The sequence below is a fragment of the Musca domestica genome, unplaced genomic scaffold (assembly GCF_030504385.1).
Source record: "Musca domestica strain aabys unplaced genomic scaffold, Musca_domestica.polishedcontigs.V.1.1 45, whole genome shotgun sequence".
NCBI lineage: Eukaryota > Metazoa > Arthropoda > Insecta > Diptera > Muscidae > Musca > Musca domestica.
The window spans coordinates 3,206,324-3,219,642 of NW_026712335.1; positions in this window are offsets into that span (position 1 = coordinate 3,206,324).

Below are 13,319 nucleotides of genomic sequence, written 5' to 3' on the forward strand. Positions count from 1 at the left end.
AGAAGTAATTTGTTAAAAACTGTTTTTTGTTAATAAAGTTAAATTGTTATAAGTAAAATTACTTGTTGTTTTTGTGCTAATGGAAATACTGGGAAAAATTCGAGAGAACGGCGGTCCGTTGGGAATCAACTTTAGATAGATAATCAATTTTTACAGAATATGAGAGTCATTATTTTTCAAAATTTCGAACTAGTGTTGGGGTAGGTTTGCGAAGGACTACACCGATTTTCATCATTTTAATTAGTTTACCAGAAAAGAGGACCGATATCTTCAATTTTCACCTTTAACCTAGAGTTTATTTAGATTTGTTCCAACCATTCGAGTTAGGGGTTTTTAGCACTCAAAGTGCACCATTTCTTCAAGTTGACAAAAAAATTTAATCAAAACCTCATGCATCGATCTAAATTTTCAGAATTTCAAGATTTTATGTAATTTTCAAGGTTTTCCTCCTTCGAAAGGAATAATGGGAAAATTAGCCCCTTTTACAACAAAAACTCGTCAAATCATCAAAAAATCTTCCATTTTAAAGATTACAGAGGATATTATTAGCAACGTTTTTGCGCCATTGACCCACATCGAATTATTCTGTCCCAAACTCTTTTAACCAACAGTGACTCCAATATCAAATTTCAGAATTGTAGTTCTATCCCTTTCATTTAACATTAAATATAGTACTATTTAGTACTTGCCATACAGTTATAGTACACATTTCAAAAACTTTAATAACATATACCAACAGAGACCTATTTGGCATTCCAGCTCTATCCCTTCACCCAATACACAATTTGGTACCACTTAGTTTTTTTGGAAAAATTATGGTTCACATTTCACAAACCACATTCATATCTAAGTTCCCAATTACAAACAGACACCTTAATATTAAATTTGAAGAGTCCAACCCTATCACTAACTATATGTCTCAATTCCAAATACCAATAGAGACCTCAGTATCAAATTTGAGGATTGCAGCCCTCTAACTTCATCCAATACCACATTTAGTACTGTTTAATAATCTTCGCACAATTATAGGGTGTATTTTCAAACCACCACTAAATTTCAAACACAGATACCATTACTAATCTAAAAATGAAATTTTCGGAATTTTAAACCTATACCTTCACCTAGTACCGAATTTAGTACAATTTAGTATTTTTTGTACAATTATTGCGCACATTTTCGAAACCACCTCAATATGTCCAGGCTACACATGAACAGCGACCCATATCAAATTTTTCTTTGCAAAACCAAAAGTGACCTCATTATCAAATTTCAGCTCTTCCCTTCACCCAATACCAAATTTGGTACTATTAGTACACATCTCAATCCCAGATGCCCACAGAGACATCAATATCAAATTTCGCCATTCCAGCTCTATCTCTTCAACCAATACCCAATTTCGTACCACTTAGTACATTGCGAAAATTTCTGGTACACATTTCCAAAACCAACTCCATCTCTTAACCAGAAGCACCAAACGTGACAACTATATCAAATTGCAGGATTTCTTTCACCTGATAGTAAATTTAGTACTATTTAGTACTTTTTGTATTATTATTATTATGCACATTTCCGAAACAACCTCCATATGTGCAGGCTACATATGAACAGCGATCCACATCTAATTTTTCTTTCCAAAACCAACTGTGACCTCAATATCAAACTTCCGCTTTATCCCTGCATTCAAAACCAAATTTAATACTACTAACTACTTTTCGTACAATTATTGTACGAATTTCCAAAATCATCTCCACATCTCAATTAAATATACCAACAGGGGCTCCACTACCAAAGTTGAGGATTCCAGTCATAATTCTTCGCCCCATACCACATTTAGTACTGATTTGTACTTTTCATACTAAGATAGGACACATTTTCAAACCTCCGCCATATTTCAAACACAGATGCCATTTGTAATCTTAATATCAAATTTTCAGAAATTTATCTCTACACCTTCACTCAATACCAAATTTACTAATATTTACTACTTTTCGTAAAATAATAGTACACATTTCAAAAACCACCTCCACATCTCAATCCCAGTTACCAACAGAGACCTTAATATCAAATTTCTCTATTCCAGCTCTTCCAAATCTTAACCCAATACCCAATTTAGTGCATTTTGAACAATTAAAAAACCAACTCCATATCTTAGCCACCAAGCCTTATTCCATAGCCCAAAAGCAAATTAGTACTTTTCGTACAAATATAGGACGCATTTCCCAACCTCCGCCAAATCTCAAACACAGATACCGTCAGTGATCTTAATATTAAATTTCAGAATATTATCTTTATCCCTTCACCCCATACTAAATATGGTAATTTTCGTACAAATATGGTACACACATTTTCGAACCCAACTCCATACGTCCAGACTACACAAAAACAGTGACCCTTATGTCAAACACTCTCTGTTCATCCAATACCAAATATAGTACTTTCCGAATACCAAATATAGTACTTTCCAAATATAGTACTCACCGACATAGTCCCCAATGCAAAATTTTAAATTTCCAGCTTCAGCTTTTCACCCTAAACCAAACTGTTCTAACTTTAGTACCGTTAAGTACAGTTCGCACAAATATATGATAAATTTCCAAAACCACCTTTATATATAAAACCAACATTCCAAACTTGATTCTCATATCAAATGTCAAGTTTTAAACTCCATCCACTGACACAATATATGGTAGCATTTAGAATGGTAGCATTTAGAATGGTAGCATTTAGAATGGTAGCATTTAGAATGGTAGCATTTAGAATGGTAGCATTTAGAATGGTAGCATTTTAGAAGTTTAGTACGTTTATAGAACTATTCGTAATCTTAAAGTTCGAATTTCTAAAAAAAATTTTTGATGCATATATCCTGCACTCCATCAGTAACCTTCATTCAATATTTCTGTTAACTAGCTCATTCTTCAAATGTTTAGTACATTTCAGTACTCTTCGTACATTTTATATCCAAAAAGTACGTATATCCAAAAACCTTGTCTTATCACAAGCCTACACACCAAGAGTGATAAGGCATGTACCAAAATAAAGTTCTTTCCGACGGCTCAACAATTTTAGTTACTCTTCCAAGCTACTTCAATCTGCAACATCGAAAATAGGATACATAAAATTTGTTATTCCGTTGGTAGCACATGATAAGCGTAAAATTCTAAGCGTAGAATTTAAATGTATTAGCCCCCTCTTACGTGTCAGATTGGTCACGAAAGTTAGATGAGGACGGTAGATATTTCCATATAATATTTAACCGCTGAAACGTTCGTTAGTACCATGGTCTAACTATACCCTACACTACATATTGGTAAGGGTATTATGGCTTTGTGCATTTGTTTGTAACAGGGAGAAGGATATTCATAGAATCACTTTCTGACTAGATTTATGCATGTCAGTCCGTCCTTTCATGTATTCTTCTGAACAAAATGCAGGTCGCATTTATTATCCGATTGAAATGAAATTTTGCCAACAACATCCTATTGAAATTGGTGATAATCGGATCAGATTTAGATATTGCTCCCATATATCTTCAAAAGATTTCGGGTTAATTGTGCACCAAATGGCCAATGTCTGCCCAAAAAACCTGAATTTTGGTACATCTGACCGAATTCAGTCTAGAAGCAAGTTCATTTAATTTGAAGAAAATTGGTTCGGATATAGCTATAGCTCCTATATATATATGTTTCAACCGATTAGGGGTTTAAAGTCCCTCACACGCGTAATATGCATTCCATAACAATGATATTTGGTACTAGATATCAGCTACAGCTTTGAAATAAGTGTATGAAATTTTGTTCGGTTCTGATTTGGATATAGCTACCATATATATCTTTAACCGATTTCGGGTTAATTGTGCACAAAATGGCCAATATATGTTTAAAATTCATAAATTTTGGTGCATCTAACCGAATTCAGTCTAGAAGCATGTACATGAAATTTGGAGAAAATCGGTTTAGATATAGCTATAGCACCCATATATATGTTTCATCCGATTTGGTGTTCAAGTTCGTGTTATACATTCAACAACAATGATATTTAGTACCAGATATTTTAAAGAACTTGGAAAAACCTTTGCATTTTTTTTTTTTTTTTTTTTTTGAGATTGGCTTAGATTTGAATATAGCTCCCATATACATCCTCAATCCGATTTCAGGTTTATTGTGCAATAATGGTTTATATCAGCCCAAATGGATTGGATATGCCTCGTAACTAGTATTCCCTTTGAAACCAAATTATAACAGCTCTAGGCCAAATGTTGATAGGTGGTATGATCTACTTAAAATAAATTCTTTTGTTACGGGAGCTCTCCCGAAATAAATTTATGGTATGAAGTATTCTCATCTGACTTCTGGGTCCATGACACTATTCTTATTATTATTTTTCTTACATCTGAGTTATATTGAGCATTTGTTTTTTTTTTTTTTTTTTTTGATTTTCCAACTCAAATGCCACTTTTGTCGCTCCTGCTCATGTTAGATACTTTTCTCTTTTTTTTTAACCTTCACTCAACTTGTAACTCAATTTGCCATTTTTCCTTTTCAATTGGTTTTTTCTTTGTTTGCGTGTCTTTGGCCATTCTATTTCAATACAATTGGCAACATTCTTAACCTCTGCACATGCGCACTATTCCGCAACAGGTTAAAACTTCTTTCGTTTGCAATGCTCATGTTTTTCTTTCAATTGTGTGTTTATTTTTGTTTTCTTGACTGTTTTGGTAAGATCGCTAATGGAGATTTCTAATTTCTATTGACTATGATTTTCTTCCATCGAAATTGGCGCAGTATGAAAATAAATTAAAAAATTACGTTTCTTCAACGGACAGTTAAAAACGCTGATTTATAGCAATACAATGTTTTTTATCTGAATGTATGGAGATAGACGAAATAATTGCAAGAGATAAAAGTGGCGTTAATGGCTATTTGTGGGGAAATACAGGCATATTATGAAGAAGATATTGTTTAATTATTATTATCTTCACAATAAAATGGGGGTATATTTAATTTATCATACACTTCGCAACACCTTTAAAAATGCGTCCCTATAAGGCTATATACTCTTGATTAGAATAATTTAAGGAGGGTACCACATTCATCCGTGGAAGGCTTTGAAATTGACATTATTTATACATTCATAAAGCTCTCATATAACAACACCTTCATGGTAAAATTAAGAAGGTAAAGCCATTTCAAATAAGCATACCCATCTCTGCATTTTCTATAATTCACTTCGTCAAATTACACAACAGCTTTCATTCTCTGATTTGTGTATGTGCAATGAAATCATAAATATACATTTTGACAATGAGATGCTGTCAAATAAAAAAATGGGAAAAATTGTAAACATTTCATAATCTGAAATTTTAAGTTCACAATATGGGCCGCATATGAAAAAATTTAAGCATTTTAAAGGTTAAAAAGTCATTTTCCAACCAAATTAGTTGTAATTTAACATTTTAGATTCTATGCGGGTATAAAGTTTTCCTGCTAAAAATATAAAATGTTTTAGATTCGATCTGGAAATGTTCGTCTGCTTGTCTGATGCGCTCCATGTCTCCCAATAATGGTGTATTCAATTCCATCCAAACTTTGCACATGACAAGTTCAGACATGGGTAATAACGGTCCAATCCTTTGACCCCCTCTGCCCCTTAAAACGTCAATATTTCACTAAAATAAACAATGGAGAGTACCCGATATAGTCCACACTTACCAATAGTCTTAGGTCAGAAGCGACATTGAACCTCCCTCACAAAAGTTCAAAATTGATAATAATAACTTTAATAAGATGTATATTAATTGAATATGTATACCATTATGTTCTTTTTTAATGAGCAACAAGTAAAAAAGCTATAAATTCGGCCGGGCCGAACTTTAAAACGAATTTGGCAATTTTCCAAAAACTTAAATCCGTTAAAAATTCTGCTAAAATCTTAAAAAACCAAATATAACCGTATGTATACGACGACATGGACCTGCATAGGCAACTCTTGTCATAAACCATTACATTATTTAAATGCGAAACTTGAAAAAAATCGGTGAATAAAATATGGAAGCTATACAAAACGTGGACCTGCCCAGACAATTTTCTGTCTTAGGCTATAGTATCAATTTCGAACTTCAAATACCAAATTTGAAACTATTCCTGTGAATGATGTCGCTAAAATCATCAAAATATCGGATATCGGTAGGTGCTGTTATGTGGGTGCTATACAAAGACGTGGACCTGGGAAAACCATCCTCTGTCTTAGGCTGTAGTGTCCATTACGATTTTCAAATACCAAATTTAAAACAACACCGGTGAATAATGTAGTTTCAATCACCAAAATACCGAAGGGAAGTGAGGTACCATTATATGGGGCTATACCAAAACGTGGACTCACATAACCTATTTTCAATACCAAAGTCCTGCAGACATAATATACATTTAAGTAAAATTTTATCAATTTACTTTATTTCCTTCGGAAGCTAGAGTAATTTCCACAGACGGACAGACATCGCTAAATCGACATAGAATTTTATGTTGATCAAGAATATATATACTTTGTGGGGTAATTTAATATACCCTCCATACTATGGTGGAGGGTATAAAAAGGTAGACAAAATAGATATTGGAAACTTGTACTAAAAGTGTACGAATAATACTAAAAGTGACAATATTTTGTACCATTCATAAAGGGCGATAGGGAAGAGCAAATTTGCCTATCATATGAAAACACGTGCAGGTAAAGGATTTGGAAATGTGTCATAAATGGTACGAAAAGTACTAAAATATACGAAAGGTACTGAAATATATTTAAAATGTTATCTATATATATAAAAGAGTAGTGAAAAAGTGAATGATCTAGAATCAACCCCAGTCGAAATGGCTGCAAATTCGTACTAAAAGGGTACGAAAAGCACTAAAACGTACTAAAAATTTAATACATTGTATTGGACAACCGAATGGACTAGAATGCTGAAATTCGCAATGGTGGAGAACAGTATAAAAAAACCAAAGGGTTTTTAGAAATTCGAACTTTAACGTAACGAAAAGCTCTAAAATGGTACTAAACTTCTAAAATTATAACATTTGGTACTATATGAACGGATAGAGCTAACAACTTGAAATATGGTATTAGATTCAAGGTTTGAAACTCAATTTGATATATGAATGTGATTACGGAAATGTGTGCTAAGTATGCGAACTGCACTAAATGGCACTACATTTTATAGCAGGTTTGTTTATGGTGAACGGATGAAGCTGGAATTTTTAAATTTTGTATTGTTTGTCCCAGTTGGTCCTAAAATTTTGATAAAGATATGGTTTTGAAAATATGTTCTAGAAGTTCAAGAAAAGCAATAAATAGTACTATATTGGGTACAATTTGGTATTAGGTGAACATATAGTGTTTGGAATCTGACATTTGGTATAGGGGTCACTGTTCATATGTGTGCTCTATAATTGCACGAAAAATACTGAATGGCATGGAAAATACTGAATGGGGTGAAGGTATAGAGATATAATTCTGAAATTTAATATTTAGACTACTGACGGTATTAGTGTTTGAGATTTGGCGGAGGTTTGGAAATGCGTCCTATATTTGTACGAAAAATACTGAATAGTACCAAATTTGGTGTTTGATGAAGAAATGGGACTGAAATCCTCAAGCAGTACTAAATATGGTATTGGGTGAAGTGATAGGCCTGAAATCCTCAAGTTTAATATTGAGGTCTCTGTTGGTATTTGGAATTGAGATATGGAGGTGGTTTTGGGAATGTGTACTATAATTGTTCCAAAAATACTAAGTGGTACTAAATTGGGTATTGGGCGAAGAAATAGAGCTGAAACTACTTAGGTTTCAGTTGCTATCTGGAATTGAGATGTGGAGGTGATTTTGGACTAGAATCAGAATTGCTCCAAAAGTACTAAATGCTGCTAATTTCGGATATTTGTTGGTGTCTAGGTTGTAAAGCTGTCGATTGTTTTGGATATGTCTAATGAATGTTATTAAATTTTGTATTGGGGGAAGGGATAGAACTGAAGTTTGTTTTTGAGGTCATTCTTGGTGGCCAAATTTTATTATGAAAAGACATTGAGAAGTATTTATCTAATATGCTCTTCGGTTAACCTCAAAACGAACGATTTTGAAGACTTTTTGATGCAAAAAATAATCGCTTGGATATAAATAAAGTATTATCGCACTGGTACAGCTGAAATTTTAGAATGGTGTATGAAATTTTGTTGGGAAATATTGTCCAAGAAATAAAAAGGCGCAGGTGGAACGAATCTAAAATCTGACGAATCTACTTTCCGCTGGCATTTTCTAGTCTTAAATATTTATACCCTACTCCACAACATGGAGAAGGATGCGATATAGACCCATAGTCACTTTCTGATCCTATTTATGTATGTCAGTCCGTCCGTCCAGGTATTCTTGTGAACAAAATGCAGGTCGCATTTATTATCCGATTGAGAGGAAATTTTCGAAACAACATATGTTTGGCCGAAGGACGAACCCTATAGCTCCCATATATCTTCAATCGATTTCGGGTTAATTGTGCACCAAATTGCCAATATCAGTCAAAAGTCCTGAATTTTGACACATCAAACCGAATTCTGTCTAGAACGTCAAATTAGGTACGTCAAATTAGGTGAAAATCGGTTCAGATATAACTTTAGCTCCAATATAGAGGTTTCATCCGATTTAGTTTTTAAGTCCCTCACATTCGTAATATGCATTCGATAGCAATGATATTTGGTACCAAATACCAGATACAGCCCAGATTTGGATATAGCTCTCATATATATCCTTAATCCGATTTCTGTTTTATTGTGCAAATAATGGCCAATATCAGCCCAAATTGACATAATTTCGACTCTTCCGACGGATTTCGGCCTAACAGCAAGTGCTTCAAATTTTGGTAAAAATTTGTTCAGATACAGCTATAGCTCCTATATATATGTTTCCTCCGATTTGGTGTTAAAGTCCCTCACGTGCGTAATATGCACTCCACAACAATGGCATTTGATGCCGAGCATCAGATATTTCTCAAAAATATCTCTTCTAAATTTTATTGAGATCGGTTCAGATCTTTATATAGCTTCGATATACATATTCATCCGATTTTACGGTAATTGCTCACCACTGTAATATCAGCCAAATTGAATAGATTTGTTTCATATTCAACCGAATTTTACCATTTGGTTAACTTGGTCCGGTATATCTATACCTCCAATAAATATTTTTAAAATATAATACTTATCGAAGTCATATCATGTACTATACAGCAATGTTATTTGGTTCATAGTTGGTATGGCCTCCTTCACAAAAATTTGTTACGGAAACCTCTACAAAATATGCATAATGGTGTAGGGTATCAATTTCCTTTGACACTTTTTCTGAAATATAAAGTATTAAGGAATTATTTTTTCTTTGACGTCACCCTTCAAAAAATATGCTTTGAAGGAGAGAGAGAGGGCATAAACTGACATAATGTACGGCCATAATCCCATGAGGTGGAAATACTTTGTAGATAATATACACTTTTATTACCAGTCATATACTGAGGGTAAATATCTATCAACAATCCGACTGATACTGTTTTCTTTTAGTAGTAAAAAAAATTGTATTCTTATAATATCTGAGCTGAAAAGAAGCACTTATTATATTTCCTAATTTATTAGTTTTATTAAATCAAAAGGCTTCATATAACCTTCATCGTTATTTTAATTACTTTCCAGTTGTTGGAGGTATTAATAGACCAAATTAGACAAATGTAATTCATCTAAAGACCAATTATTTAAAAAAGGTCCTACAAATAGGAAACTTATTTTATTTGTCCGATATCAGTACAATATTTTGATATTTCAAACTATGCCATCACCTCCAAACAATAAAACTTCGCTTCATTTCTGTAATACTTCTCACATAATAACCAACCGTCCCGTTCATTCGATGAACACTTCCTAACAATTCATTAGCGTAAATTATGCATAAAACGGCCAGGAAAGAAAACATTTCCACATGAGAAACTCTTACTTTTCCTCTTTCACAATAAGCGAAACCAAAAAAAATCGTATTTCTCATTTTATTAAAATAATTTGAATACATTATTATGATTAAGCTTCAGTCAGTCAATCACTTGTCTTGACTTTCAACAAAAGCAACATCTACTTACCCCTTTTCCGTTTTTTTCATAAAGATTTTGTGATTTTGGTCGTTTGGTTGCTGTTCCGATTTACTTGTTAATCAATTACCACTGCCGAGTAATCTGGTAATGGCATTTATTGTTTTTGACTCTACAACATAATAGCCTTCAGTCTTGACGAATCATCGTTAGATATTAATCTTAATCTTTACATTATGTGGCGGTTCACCACATTTTTAGATGATAATTTTCGTAATAATATCTATAAATCTAAAAAACAGTACATAATTTTGTAATCGAAACAAACATTTGGAATGATATTAAAAAAAAAAAACAACTTCACTTTCGTTTATTATATTTTGTGGTAATTTATCAAAAAAAAAAAAAAAAACAAAACGAGTTAAAACCCAGTATGGAAAAGTCAAAAAATCGGGCAGGACCGAGCTCCATTAAAAAATCATATTAGGAATTTATGAGAAGTAGATCATACCAACTATGAACCTTAGATGAATGCCTATCATGGCTTTGGAGACTATATCCAACTCTGAATCGATTTTCGAAAAATTTATCAGAGGCTTTTGCACCTCTAGTCTCAAATACCATTGCTGTATAGTGCATGATATAACTTCGATATGAATTATATAAAAAATATTTATTGGAGCAATCGATATTCCGGACCCAGTTTCACCAAATCGAAAAATTCGGTTGAATATGAAACAAATCTATCCAATTTAATCTGATATTACACATACAGGGTGAGATAAAAAAAGTCAAACACCATAATTTTTACTTTTTTATAGCATCAAATTTTATAATAAATTTAGATTTGGTCACCTCTAGCACGAATTATGGTCTTCAAACGTCCAACGAAACCGTCACAAGCTGCCCGAATGTTGCTCTGCGGTATTTTGGCCCATTCCAGACGCATAACAGTCCAACGGATTGGTATCCGGAGATTTTGGTAGCCATTGTGCGTTGAAAATGTATATGTAAAATGTTTGTAACCATTCTTGGGTGGCGCATGCTGAGTGCTATGGTGTTTAGTCCTAATGGAATGTCCAAGGTCTGCGGGCAAAAATTTTGGCTGATGCCACGGACGATTAATATGAGTGAAAAGCGACCATAGGTTATCATTGAGGCCCCCACCATCATTATGGCGGCGCTTGAGTTCTGGTGGCCAATCGAAGGTGCACATTTTTAGCTGACCTCTTTGGCAGGTATACACGATAATTTTGTTTGTTTGCAAACTGCTGAACAACGAATGTTTTCTCATCGGAGAAAAACCAATTTCGGCAGTTCACTACTTTCGGCCAAGCGAAACAACTCCTTAGCTCTTTTGAGTCTATTTCTCTCTTTTGCGGTGCAAGTTCTTGCACTTTATGGAATTTCAATAGCTTTACGCAAAGCTCATTTTGGAATATTTGACGAATGGAATATTGCGATATGTTCAGGTCACGAGCCATTTTTCGGCCACTGCGACGTGGGTTTCCATCAAGTCGCTTTTTTACTTTTCGAACCATTTCTGCTGATGTTGCTGTTTTCTTCCGTCCACTTCTTTGATGTCGGGCTACGGTATCAGTATCACGGTAACACAAAAGATTTATTCACATTTAAATGCTGGAGTGTTCCAACGATAGCCACTCGTGTTTTTCCAGCCAAATATTAGGAAATCACACTATCTCGCTTAAATTCCATTACGAATAACTTTTTTTCTGGAAAGTTCTCACCAAAATGCTTTTGTACGCTTGTAAACAATATAATGAGCTGTCACTGGAATCATTTTAACAGCTGTTGGACTAATAGCTTAGAAATGACAGCAGTCTGAAGTTGGTTGCAGTTTTCATTTCACCCTGTATTGTGAGCAATAACCATAAAATCAGATTAAGATGTATATCGAAGCAATAAAAAAATCTGAACCGATTATGTCCGGTATCAAATATCGGATGAAAGTTATATATGGGAGCTAAATCTATATCTGAACCGATTTTCACCAAATTTGATTTACTTGCTTCTAGACTGAATTCGGTCGGATGTGCCAAAATTCGGTCATATTGACTGGTATTTGTCATTTGGTGCACAATCGGTTGAAGATATATATTATATGAATTTGAACCGATTCTCACCAATTTCGATAGGGTTCGTCCATGGACCAAAGAAATATTATTTGGAAAATTTCATCACAATCGGATAGTAAATTCAACCTGCAGTTTGTTCACAAAAATGCATGGACAGACGGATGGCCGGACGGACAACAGACGGACTGACATGCATAAATCGACTCATCTACCTCGCTACCTTCTCCGTTTTACAAACAAATGCACGAAAACATAATACCCTTACCACTATGTGATATAGGGTGCAATTATCAGCCGGTATCAGATAAATATTCAGTTTGACTCCAGAAAAATTTCGACATTTTGTCGGGAAGGTACCAGAAGAATTGTATCCATATATATCACCTTTAAGCTAGATATAATATCAGTAGAATTATTATTAAATGTGAAATTTCTTTGGGAGGAAGTTCGAAAAGGAGTAGACTTACAAGATGCACTATTATTGTTCCAAAAGTCCTTGGGTTTCTAGACAAACCATTATTGTGGGATCCTTTACAAATACTGTTTTAAAATCCCGATCAATTCTTACAGAAATGCCAAAATCAACGATTATTGTTCTGTCAATCCTTGGTAAAATCAACCATAAAAGATCTACGAAACTTTTAACAGCGTGCACCACTTGGAAGGAATTTGCAAAAAAAAAATGTCATAGACCCTTACAATATTCAAATACGCAATACACTAATACACTATAACATTAAAATAAAATACCGAATTAATGGACGTACCGTTATATGGGGGCTATGCAAACAACTGGACCTCCATTACGAACTGCAAATACGAACTTTGAAACAATTCCGGTGAATAGTGTTGTTAAACCCATCAAAATACGGAATATAGGGAGGTGTCGTTAGCTTGCAGTACCTATTGCTATTTTTGACTATAAGTACACGTGGGCCTGCATAGGGAATTTTACGTCACAAGCTGTAGTACCCGTTACGAAATGTAAATACGAAATTTGAAATAATTCCGGTTTAAATCATCAAAATACCTAATATTAGGAGGTACTGTTATATGTGGCCTATATCAAAACGTCCCCTTTTTCAATACCAGAAGCTCTGCAGAAAAACACACATCGG